Raw genomic sequence first — 14,174 nt, forward strand, 5'->3', positions numbered from 1 at the left:
GATACTATGAGGATTTTGATGGTAAATCTTCAAAATTGCAGAGAAGAAAATGAAAAACTAATTAAGGCTCAAAGCGAGCACAACTGGCTAAAAAAGGCAGCGGTGCTTTCATGTTTCACAAATATACAAAGAAATATGTGAATCACTTTAATATATGTGTTTAATGTATTTTTGATATATATGTATTTGATTGTGGTATGGAAAGGTTCAAATTAAAATTCTATTTGGAAATAATAAATACTACTTTCTATTATTTTTAATTTTTAATTTATTATTACTTTCTAGTGCTCTTAAACTAAAATGTAAATATTTGTATTCAATTATTATTACAATCTCTATAATATTTATTGTTTTATTTTAGAGGTACACTATAGCCTACTATGAAGGAGATGTTATAATGTAACATTACATTTAGAAATAATAAAATAATACTTACATTAACAAATTAAAAAAATAGTAATAAAAAGAAATAATCAATGTTGGCCATAAATAAAATATTTAATTTGTACTTTAATTTTACATCAACTTTATATAAATATTAAGTAATTGAAATAAAAAATATTTAATTTAATTTTTAGTATTAGAGAATTATAATATGTAATCCCTTCACTATTTAATATGGAGTCAAAAGATTGGAATGCAATAGTAATATTATTGATATTACAGGATGTGTAATTCATTGCATGTCCATTTAACATGTAATATTTAAAACAAAAATATATTAATAACAAAAAATATTTTACTATTAGCCATAAATAAATTATTTTAATGTCTATCTTAAACAAGTGTTGCAGGTTAGCTTAGTCTGTGTCACTAACTGCATAAAAAAATATAAAGTACATTTGTCGATGCTAGATTAATGGTGGTCCATAGGAAAATGAAATCTTATAGCCTTTCTTTGTAAGGAAGGAATAAATTCAGATATTAGGTAGTAACCTACACATTTATAGTTTTACTCCTTGTTATAGACATTTTTGGGCACTGCAACCCCAATCAAACATGTCCATAAACCAAGGGCTCCTAAGTCCCTAAAAGTGTTGTTCCATCCCCTAAAAGAACAAGGTCAGCTGATTACATCATCTCCCAAAAGTTTTCCATGAAAAACTACTCAGAACTGGTCAAAATTGGACCATCTCACCTGCGCCATGGTCAAAGTGCGATGCATCCCACCTAAATGCACACGGGAGGTGTGATGCATACTGAAAAGCCCTTCTAAGGGGTGTGATGGGCGAGAGTGGACAAATGGCAGAGTCAATTTGCGAGGTGGATGATCATGGAATCTTCCAAAAACTTCTCCCGTGACACTTGCCTCTCTGAATTCGCCCAGGGATGAGTAAGAGATCATCAATCTCCAAGTGGAATCAAGAACTATCAGAGAGAGGACACTAATCAAAATCCTAGAAGCTGACTCACCCCCCTGCAATCATCTATATATGGATCTCTCATCCCAGAGATCCAGGGGGCTAGAATTTTGTATCTTATAAGGAAGTGTTGTTGGTTTCTTGTTGGAATATCATAGTGTTGGGTGATCTAAGCTTTTCATGAGGTGAAAGAAGGGCTTTTATATTGGAGGATGACTCTGGGTCAGAACAATTGGTTGTAATCCTCTTTTCTATTCTTGATTATTAATAAAGCTATTCAAGTTTTCCTCCACATTCTTATATGTTTGATGATATATGCATTTGTGTGGTCAATATACATCTGGTCCTATATTGTTTATGATTGTAGATATCTGTTCTTCGATAGTATGATGCTACTTTGATTCCACAGGTGCTCTTTGAAGCTGGGTAGGGAAAGGAGAAGTGGCAAGGATATGTCAGAAAGGAGAGGAATCAAGCAAGGAACCAAGCACAAGACTGAGGTTGGTGTCCTTCATCCCACTCTTATCTACTGTTCATAAAGGAAAACGAAAGTGGTTTTAGTTTGTTTGTTTCTAAGATAGCTACCAGTCTTAGTGGGACTAGCAGATCCGAGTGGACACTAGATTTCCCGATAACAAAATGATGACTCCGCTGGGGAGCGAATAGATTGTTTGTTTGTCTATATTTGTTTGTTTTATAAACTTACAGATGAAGCCTGAATTCAAGCGAGATAGCCTTCGAACTGCATTTCCTATGCAAGTGCAAAGTAGATCAATGTTGCTTCAGTCTATCTCTGGGTTTTGTTTATAAACTAAACAATTGATTTGCAAACTTTCTAATTGCCCTAGTGGTGGCTCTAGTAACCTCATTAGATCAGATCCTGTGATTTCTATTTACTGTACATGATTTGCTCGGCCTAAATCCCTGAACTGAGTTGCAAACTGTGACCAAGAGCCAAGTAAAGTCTCGTCTTGGCACCATCGCACCCTCTCTTCAAGGAAACCAGGATGCATCGCACCTCCCGTGTGCAGTAGGTGGGACGCATCCCTGTTTCCCTATGTTACAGGTGCGATGATCAGAAAAGGCTAATTTTGCCTCCAGGTCTTGGTTTTTTCTTCACTCTTTTCAGCTCTATTCTGGAATTTTGCTGTCTGTGATTAGTATACCATTGTGGAAACCCCCTTCCTTTCCATCATTCCGCCTCCATTGTGCAAAGAACTGTGAATGTTTTTATGTATTTTCCGCCATTTTTAGTTCTCTTTTACAAAGTAGTAGCATAGTCAAACTATCATCTTTTGATTTGAAAGTGTCATAAGTGTCGTTTTCAGTCAAAGAAAAGAATTCCATTGTTCTTGATGGTCGATTATATAGTTACTCTTGTATTTGATTTGAATTAGTAGTTTTTCAAGTGTCGAAAGTAGTTTTCAATTCAAAATAGTAAAGTGTCATCATTATCTTCCTTTCATTTTTGAAGAGAAATCTGTTAGTACTGTCGCTTAGAAAAGATAATTCAAATTTGTACTTAGCATTCTTCTTGTCATTCACACATTAAGAAATTTGAAAACAAATACATGCATGTGCATTTTCATTTAGATTGCTTGTTGGTTCGATTTAGGATAGTGCATCTAGTGTGTGCTCTTTGCTCTATGTTGAAAGAATACCGTCTCTCTTTCTTTAGTAGCTAGGATTTTCATTGCAAAAAGAAGATTAAACGATTGTTTATCATCTTAGATTGCATTTTAGGAATTGTATATCTACATCACGGGTGAACTGAAAGGAAAATTTCTTAAGAAAGATCAATTGTAAAATAAATTTAATGAACCTAAAAACGCTTTGGAACCTAATGCACAACATCTAGAAGTCTAGGCTAGAGACGTATTCCGGTGTCGTAAAGCTTGGTAACTGTCGCTTTCGCTGTTGGTTGGGTGATTCCTCCTCTTTGAGATGACAAGTGCCAGTACGGACTTGTGCTCCCACGTACCGTCGAGTATATATTGGGAGACCACAATAGTCTATATCCTTTATCTATAGGAAGCCGTGTATGCCGCCCTATCGATCGCAATGCACTGAACACAACATTCGGGAAGATTGACTGTCGTACCGTAAAAAGTATTTTGCAGTTTTGCGATTGGTTTGGAAATCCCTTTGTCTAGATTTCCAAAGTAGTCTCTTTCGTTCCTTTTCAGACTCCTTAAAGGAAAAGGTCCACCTAAGCACTTATCAGTTCAGGCTCATTAAAAATCGAAGGCGACTAGAGTCATGTTTTGTATTTTCTCGACTCTTAAAAATTGAAAAAACAAGTTGTGTCAAAGCGTCTAAAATTTATTTTAATCGGAATAACACCACCTTTCCTATGTTGGTCATAGGTTGAGAAAAATGGAGTCCACCAACCAAGGAGTTCCCCTTGGGGGAAATCCTAGTCCTTTATCCTCTTGGGGAGATGTTGGTGCACCTCATATGGCCACATTGCCACTTCCAAGATTGACAATTGGTTTGCCCGTATGGATCTTCTCGACCTCCGTCGTTCAGAACACCGTGATTCCTGAACAATCAAGTCAGCAACTAGATGATACTAAAGTTACCCCCAACCTTCTACTTCATCCGATTCTCCCTCTCCTCCTTCCTCTTAGCTTGATGAAGCCGGTAAGGCCTAAACTAAGAAGAAGAAGGAGAAGAAGAAGAAAGATAAAAAGAAGAAGGAGCCAAAGACGAAAGGGGGCAACCACGCATTGTCTAGCGAAAATCCACACAAAGCACCGTCAAGGCCTAAATCGCCATGTGTCATTTGAAAAGGAGACCACTACCACCAAGATTGTCCCTACATCCCTCAGATCTTAAGGGACTGGTCTCCTCGTTTGCACAATCCGGTGTCATCGACCTCTGACGATCATGTTGAGAGTACACCATCAACCAGTGAGAATGAAGTCCCTGGACAAAAAGGAAAATGTAAATTTCCTTGTAGACTGTGTGAAGGCAATCATGCCCTCCACCGTTGTCCCTTCCTAGACGAAGCTAAAAGAGTTTTGGATGACCGTCCGGTTTCACCGTTACGGCTTCCTCCTGGATATAAGAAACTCTTGCCAAGTCCATCACTGGTTGAAAATCTGACTGACACGCCATTGTGTTCGGTCGAAGCATCTGTCATTGAAGATAAACCCACTGAATCCATACCAGATGAAAGTCAAAAGGTTGAAGCGGCAGTCGACCCGGTCTTGCCTTCGGAAGGTCCATCTTCAGATGACACAGTCACCAAAGAGAATGAGAACGACACCGTCCAAATTCTTTTCGTAAACACAAAATCCGATGAACATGGGGGTAGTCTACCCGTTCCTTTACCGCAGGAAGGAAGTTCATCAAAGTCATATCCGACCGTCTATTCGGTCCCACCTCCAAGCAACCTAGTTGTTTCCTTCGATTGGAACCTACTAGGAAGACCCCGTTTACCGGCTAGTGTACCATTCCGGATCACTGCACAAATATACAAAATGGTCATGGCCGGTACCATCATAGATGAAGGGGCTTCTGTGAGTATCCTTTCCTCAACTACTTAGAAAGCGCTTTGTTCGCCATCGCTTTTGCCTGAGATGAGAAATCTGACAGGCTTCGACAAAGGAACGAGTCGACCGTTAGGGATCCTTCCCAATGTGCCGATAACATTGAGAAAGAAAACCGTTCACATGAATGTAATGGTAGTCCAAGGACCTCTGGATTATAATCTACTCCTTGGACGTGACTATATTTATTGCATGGGAGCCATTGTCTCCTCACTCTTTAGAGTAATGTGTTTTCCGCACGAAGGCAGAGTGGTCAAGCTCGTAGACCAGCTGTCGTTTCCTGGCTCACAGATAACAAATAGTCAAATACGATCCCTAAATGGTCTTTTCACACAAGGAATGTCTCATCAATCTCTAGTCCGTCCACCTGATGAGCGCGAGTGATTCAGGAGTACATGACTGAATCCCAGGGGGCATGCACCCTGGTCTGTTTCGGCAGGAAAACCTTGGGTATAGGGTAGGTTTCTGCGGAGGATATATGACTAGTTTGACACACCCATCCATTTAGGAAAATGGGATTAGACTGGAATAATATTCCCTCGTCAAAGTTATGTGAGTGGAGGCGACTGCGCCACTCACCTTTGTCTATTTCGGTAGACATTGCCAAGGAAGCATTTTGTCTGCGACGTGGATGGAGAGCTTTCATATGGTAACCTGGGAATTTTTCGCTATACCTGGGGGCATGCAAACCTTTTTGCATGCAAGCGAAGAGCGACCATTTATTTTCTTAGTTTGTAGTTCCTCAACCCTTTAAACTCCTAGGATTGGTCGTTCCTAACTTGCATAAAGAAAGGATATGGGGCAAAGCTTTGTAAGGTGCAAGCTCCATAAAAAATGGCATCTTAGATGAGACATCCTTATTATACGACTGGCACGAGCAGTTTTAACGAAGAATTAAAGCTCGTTAAAAAATAAACATAAGCAATGAGCAAACATTTCCCCAGAGTTTAAGCTCATTAAAAAATGAACCAATTTCCAGTAAATAACCATTGTGAATGCATTATCATCAGCTTTTGAGCCTTGGTCATGTTCTCATCATCACCTCCACTCTGTTTTAGCCGATCATTCACCTCCGTTTGATTGTTTACCCCTTTTGAGGAACAGTTGCGAAGAGTGATCCTATTAGCCATCCTCGTGACACTGCCATGACTGGAAAATTCCAAACCTTACTTAGAATCAGCTGCTACCCAAAATTATCACTCGTTCCTCAAAAAACGAGTCTCCTTTAAGCTCTTTTCAACTGACTCGTAAAATATGAAAAGATCGCTGAGCGATTGGCCTCTCCAGATCGTTAAAGTGACCAGAAGTGCTATCCCTCCTCTAGATTTTAATATTTTTGGACCTGAGGGATTATTACACAAAACGATCGAGCGCTTGTCTTGTTCGACTCGTTAAAATTACCGAAAATTCATCCCTTTCGTATTATTTTATACTTTTTCGGACTTAAGGGATTATATGACGAAAAAGGATCATTGGAGTTTCCTTTACGTCCCTTTTCAGACTCTCTAAAATTGAAAAGAACCGAGTTATCTTTGTCGTTAAACTTGTTAAAACCGAATAGCGACAAACTTGTCCACACAGACAAGAATGAGTTTCACTGTCGCTAGGCTCATTAAAATATAGCGACAGGTTTGCCCGAAGGGCAAATTATAGAACAAGCATATGTTATCCTCCTCAAGCTTGACAAAAATAAAGAGGTACTGGTCAGCAATGACTGAGGAAAAATTGGGAAGAAAACTTGAAGAAACTTTATTGGTAGCAAGTCACTCTTGAAAATGACACTTTCACTCCGCATCCGAGTCGGGTTGGGTTGTTCTGTTCACTGGTCATACTACCATTGGTCTATCACACCATCCACATTTTGGGTTAACGCTACCAATCCATCATGTCAGTGTCGTCGGCATGTTCAAGAGAAGTCGCTCAAATGATTCACCTGTGTCTCATCCAATGCAATACATTCACGCTCCATTCTTTCATGACCGCCACCCTGAAACCTGTATCACCAGATCGTTTTCACCTCCAAAATCATTTACTCCGTTCTGTGTCGTAGATGTGGGATTCATTAAGGCCCTCCTACGGCGAGTCACTTCTTGTCGACATCATCTCATTATTCAAGAAGTCGACTTAGGAACAACCCTTTCAGTACTTTGAAGCTTGCATGCCTCAATGGAAAGTTTCTCATTTCCGGCGACAGGTTTACATCAATGGCCTTTGACCGAACGATTTTGCGTGGTGTTCGACACCAAGTCCCTTATTCACACCACGCGAATTGTACTGTAGTACCTTGAGGGTCATCATCATTATCGGTGATTCCTCTCGCGCCTGTTAACAGATTACATCATCGGCTGGTAATCAGGCGATGTCTTTCCATGTTCGACTCTAGAACATCTTTCGCATGGATTGACTTGTACTCCAAGTGAAGATTGAACGAGTTTGAAGACCATGGATCTAGTTTCATCCATTCGGGCTGCGATATATTCAGGAAAATAAAGACATAAATGTACATTGTTGCTGCACAAATGATCATCTGAATCAAAGGATGATGGCTCTATCAGAATCATCAGTCTCCCGCATAGACGATTGTCTGTCTTATGTACATGAAAATGGATTTATAAAGCTGAGCATGGGAATGCCCGCCTCAGCTAGATCATGAAAAATATTATGAAGATAATGTATTGTATTGTATCCTATTACAGGTTTCCTTCCAGCTCGAAAAAACTTCGGATCCTCATGATAAAGCATTTCACCCGACATCAAAAGATTAACGACCTCATGCTTTAGGGGGCAACTGTTATAGAAATTTTTGGGCACTGCTACCCCAATCGAACATGTCCATAAACCAGGGTTCCTAAGTCCCTAAAAGTGTTGTTCCATTCCTAAAAGAACAAGGTCAGCTGATTACATCATCTCCTAGAAGTTCTCCATGAAAAACTACTCAGAACAGGTCAAAACTGGACCATCTCACCTGCTCCATGGTCAAAGTGCGATGCATCCCACCTAAATGCACACACGAGGTGATATGCATACTGAAAAGCCCTTCTATGGGGTGTGATGGATGATCATGGAATCTTCCAAAAACTTCTCTTGTGACACTTTCCTCTCTGAATTCGCCCAGGGATGAGTAAGAGATCATTAATCTCCAAGTGGAATCAAGAACTATCAGAGAGAGGACACTAATCAGAATCCTAGAAGCTGACTCACCCCCTTGCAATCATCTATATATGGATCCCTCATCCCAGAGATCCAGGGGGCTGGAATTTTGTATCTTGTAAGGAAGTGCTGTTGGTTTCTTGTTGGAATATCATAGTGTTGGGTGATATAAGCTTTTCATGAGGTGAAAGAAGGGCTTTCATGCTGGAGGATGACGTTGGGTTAGAACAATTGGTTGTAATCCTCTTTGCTATTCTTGATTATTAATAAAGCTATTCAAGTTTTCCTTCACATTCTTGTATGTTTGATGATATATGCATTTGTGTGGTCAATATATATCTGGTCCTATATTGTTTAGGATTGTAGATCTCTGTTCTTCGATACTATTATGCTTCTTTGATTCCACAGGTGCTCTTTGAAGCTGGGTAGACAAAGGAGAAGTGGCAAGGATTTGCCAGAAAGGAGAGGAATCAAGCAAGGAACCAAGCGCAAGACTGAGGTTGGTGTCCTTCATTCCACTCTTATCTACTGTTCATAAAGGAAAATGAAAGTTGTTTTATTTTGTTTGTTTCTAAGATAGCTACCAGTCTTAGTGGGACTAGCAAATCCGAGTGGACACTAGATTTCCCGATAACACTCTTACACAAGTGTTAAGTAAAACATTAATAATGGTAAGAAGTAACTCCTCATATGTATATTTATTTGCATTTTATTCCTATCTATTTTTTATGCAAAGACTTTTTAAAATTAAGTAAGTGATGGTAAATATGTTATTTATCTCAGTATCTGTTATTTTCAAGGTTTTTATTTTTGTATAGTTTTCCTTCAAAGATTAAGACTAAAAAATAATTGTACAAATATCTAAAAGTCACTCGTGAATATTTCAACCATATCCATAAATTATGACTAAAAATATGTGAGGTATTTATACACATAGCATTATATTGTGAAAAATCTACCATAAGGCATTCAAGTTATGGTCCAATTAAATGTTCGATTTTTTTAGTAATACTAAGAAATAAATATTTATTTTTACAATTGATATATAATATTTAAAAAGTATTAAATAGGTTCTTTTTAATTCATGGTACGAGGAAGATATGTAATTTCTTCAATGTTTAATATGAAGTTAATATGTTACATTTAAAAAAATATTAATAAAAAAATAATTATATACATACATACATACATATATCATTAGACATATAGATACACATATAACTATTATTTTAATATGTAGAAGACTAATCATAAATTAAATATTTCAATGTCAACTATCTAAATATTATATAAAACAAGTGAAAAAAAGAAGAAGAAAAAAATTTAGTTAAAATAATTTATTTGTGTGTCACTCAAAACGTGCATAGATCCATTTTAACTCTGGATCTACCAAGATCCAAAAGGAATCAAGTCCTTTTGGGTACAAACATTTCCTTAAGTTTTGCACTCAAAATAAATGTTTGCATTTTGAAAAATTTGATTCCTCTAATCATATTGTAGATACATATATTTATACTTGTGTGCGCTAATCAATATATATAGATATATATATATATATATATATATATATATATATATATATATATATATATATATATATATATATATATATATATATATATATATATATCTACTTACTGGCGAAAAATTAACTTTAATGAGTAAAATAACTATCATTTTTTCCAACCCCACAAAATAAATCTAAATATTAATAAATTTAAACTTAATCAATCGTATTAATTCTATAATTTCAAAAAAAATTAATAATTTTAAAAATAAAAATAACATATCATGATGAAATATACATATCATGATAAAAAATGTATCTGTCCATATGGAACCTATTGGAAAATTATAAACTTACTCATGATGACTTGTGTACTATGACATATATATATAAACAGTCTAGATATACGAAATTGATAAATTGATGAAGGACCAAGCTATCCAATTTGGGCCCAGTGACCATGTAAAGAGTTTGTTTTACAACCATATTTTTCCTTTGTGATAAGTCCAAGTCCAATCCCATCTTTGAGAGGGAGTCTGCATGTTGATTTTTGTGCCTAAGAATATGGTCATAGGAGATATTAGTGAAATATTGAACCATATACTTAATATCTTGAGAAAGTAGTTGAAGGTTGAAGTTTTGTAGATGGTATTCTCCCCTCATCCATTTGATCACCAAAAGAGAGTCCCCATAAATATGAATATTTGAGATGTTATGTTCGAGATCAATATGTAGGAGAAAATTGAGCATCATAAGTTCTGCATAATTGTTGGTAACCTGGACCACACCTACACAGAAGGAGATTGTGTGACCTTCAGAAAAGAAGAGGAGACCTCCAACACCTCCTTTTGGGGATTCTGCTGGGTATCTCCATCAAAGAAGGCCCACAAGGAGGATGTTTGTATGATGGCCTCATGGATGGTGGAAGGCTAGACAAAAGAGAATGGCTTGAAGCTTGTATTAAGTACAACAATAACCTTGGATAACAACCTTCATAACATAGGGTGACTTGCCTTCAAGATAACTTGATTTCGTTCAAGCCAGATTCCCCAGGCAATTGATAATGGGAAGGCCTTGTAGGCCTTGTCAACACGTGAAGAAAGCCATTGTTTTAGACAATCCTCAATGGAGACCCCCACCCAGTGAAAAACTACACCTTTTATCTTAGAAATCCCCCGTCAATCCTCCTTAGCAAATAAGCGGATGATGAAAAGATGGTTGATAGAATCCAATTGTACCTTATAGGGAGGGAAGCTATCACGCCCATGAAAGGATATCTTTTGTAGGTTGTCCAATGTGGGAGCCTTAGTTTTGAGGAGATGCCACATGAATAACTTTTCCGTAGTAGGGAAATGAAATTGTTTGAGCATCTTACCCCACCAAAGTAGTTGGGAGATGGAAGCTACCTCCATAATACATTTATAAATGACTTTTGACGAGTAGTTGTCGAATGAGTCCTGAGCTTAAATAATCATGTCCATCATATTTGATAAGTAGATATGAGAATTATGGAGAGTCGATATGTATTAATTCCATCCGTCAACTATCTCCCCTTCAAGATTTATATCTTCACTACTCTTCCAATTATGAAATCCATTGTCTCCTAGTTTCGTGCTAATTTTTGACATGTAAAAGAAACCTTCCATATTAATCGGACTATTGAGAATTTCGAGGAGGATGTGATTTCTAATAGAACCCATCTAGGGATCCCTCCAAATGATAAATTGAGCTCCATTCCCTGATTTCCAACATAATTTGGGGGATTGACTTTGAAAATCATGAATGAGGGCCTTCCAAAAAATAGAACCAGAGGATCTCGATTTTTTCAAATCCCTAACCTAATCCATTAAAGTAGTAGGGCTGGCATATTTCTAAAAAGTGTATTCATCCCATAAACCTTCACTTTAATCAATATTCATCTAGATTTTGAAGCTAACGTTGAAGAAAAACATCTGAGATATTTTATGCCCCAACCGTCGAGATATTTTGCAATGGTGATGGATTAGCAAGAAACAAGGGAAAAATGACTCTTTTCTTCCTTGACTACCCATAGGAACTGAAGATATTTTTATTTTATCTTATCAAGAATCCCAATAGGAATCTAGGCTAGGGTGGCCCAAAAGACCAAAATAGCTTCAATGACTAATTTTATAAGGACTAAACGACAATATTTGGAGAGGCAACTATTGCACTAGTTTTGGATTATCTCTTCAATCTTCCCTATCATCTAGAAGCAATCTGGTTTTCTATAGTTATTTGGTTTAAGATAAAACCTCAAATATTTCATTCCTTGATTTAAGTCCCCAATTGGGACCTCTAAATCTATCGAGAACCTTGGCCAATCTTGTATGTACAGGAACCATGTGAAAAATGAATGTTTTTCTTTATTTATGGCCATTCCGATCAAATTGCATAAAGCTTTGAGGACAAATATGACAAAATCCAAATTTGAAATACCAACGTCATAAAAGATGACAATATCATCGACAAATAAAAGGTGTGTCAGTGAGCAGATTTCCCTAGTTGGATTCCTTTGAATGTATGTTTGAACAAAGCTTATTTGATGAGTAGAAGGAACAAAAGAGGATACAAAGGGTATCCTTATCAAAGATATTGACGTCCATTGAAATGGGTGGATGCAACACTGTTTATGAGGAGGGAAAATAATTTTATGAAATACATCACATAATCCATGATACAAAAGGTTGGTGGAATCCTATATGTAGCATAAGAAGTTTGACATATAACCAATTTACCCTATAAAAATATTTTGACAGATCAACTTTAAATACCATATTCTTCTAATGTTATTTGTGAATAGAGTGAATCCCTTCCTGAGCTAAACCAATGGCATCATGAATATGTCTACAATAGAAAAAATCCAAATTATTCGAGTGAGATATTCTCATAGAGTATTCTTAAGCTTCAATGATATAATTTTTGCAATAATTTTATAGAAATAATTTCACAATGAGATCACATGAAAAAATTCAAAGGATTTGGGGTTATCTGATTTAGGGATGAGGGAAATAAAGGTGGAGTTGAAGGGGCAAGGGTTTTTCCCTATGCTTTTGAGTACTATACCACCTTTAAAATATCCAACCCTAGGAAATCAAAGCATTCAATATTCTCCATTACTTTTTTAAATCCTAGAGCGTGAACTTCCATTGAGCTTCAAGAACTTCAATAATTTTTATCTAAGCTTCGTATCCCATGCCATGATCCTCTCCCTTAAGAAGATACTTGATATTTTCTTCGATTTCGATGAGTTTTTGAGTATCCTTTGTGCAATTTTTCTTGGACCAGCCAATGGCAACAACTTTTTCTCTTTTGATATTTTCTTGAAATTGTAAGGGGAGGGACTCTCCGGCTGATAGGTCGAAGGGAATCTAAACATTTTTGATGCTGGGGAGGAATAAAGAGTCTTCAACCTATGAGTATTTAGTTTAAAGAGACTTGGATGCTTTGATTATGAATTATTTAACTCAAAGAAAATTGGGTAGTGATAAAAGTAGGAGCTTGAAGCTACCCATTGCCTCATACTGAAGTTTTCTTCCATAAAAAATTATGATATCATAAATTTGTCAATATTCTTTGTTATGTGATCTTGACCTACTTGGTTGATTCTCGAAGCAGGAAGAAATTTTATGGGTTCAGGGTCTAGGAGACTCTCCTTCTTCATTCCTTCTAGAAAAAAGTTAGATAGAGGGTTCACTCTTTCCATTCACACCCATTCTTACCATACCAATAGTGAAGTTGAAATCTACTCCACAAATAAACGAACCGTGTGCTAGGTTTGGATGTGAAACAATATTCCTTTAGAATTGATCTTGCTCCAAGTAAGGCTCGTAAATGTTTAGAACATAGAAATCCCTTTCCAGATCCTTGGAAAAAACCTCAATCACGAAGCCATTTTGTATTGACCAAATGGAAATGAGTTTTAAATCCACCTTCTTCCATTCAGTTACAATTGCACCAAAATTCCCAAGGGAATCTAGAGCAACAAATACTGACACCGACCAAACTGAGGACAATAATTTTTTTACTGAACTACCTTCCATCATTGATTCTTGTAGCAACAAGATTTTAGGATAGATGACATCCACTAGTCACTTCAAAGAAAATATTTTTGACAGGTTATTCAAGGTTTGAAAATTGAGGGAAAGAATCTTCATGTCGATCGCCTATTAGTGGTTGATTCTCTAAGAGCCCCATATAAATATTTCTTCTTACTGAGGTGGATCTCTTCAAGTGAATTTTTTTGTGCCCGAGAGAAATAAGACCTTTTTATTCAACCCCTTTTACCAATCATATGGGAACCCAAAGCTCCAAGGCCTCCCTCCTGAATTTTCAATTTCTAATACTTATCATTAGGGAGGGAAGTGGAGAGACATGACTATGGTTAGAGGTTGTAGGAAGGCCAAGGGTCTGAAGAAGAGGAAACAGAGGATGAATCCTTGTCTTCAATCAACAAAACCAAGGGATCAATCAACTTTGCAGAGGGGGAGGGGGAGAGAGAGAGATGATCAAGGGGGGGTGTGGAGATTCGGGGGAATGATAGGAGAGTGCTCCAAAGACTGGATAGAGTCCATATTCAATAAA

This window comes from Pinus tabuliformis, chromosome 1_2, assembly GCF_031772625.1.
Source record: "Pinus tabuliformis cultivar Carrire ecotype Pingquan chromosome 1_2, CPIR1, whole genome shotgun sequence".
NCBI lineage: Eukaryota > Viridiplantae > Streptophyta > Pinopsida > Pinales > Pinaceae > Pinus > Pinus tabuliformis.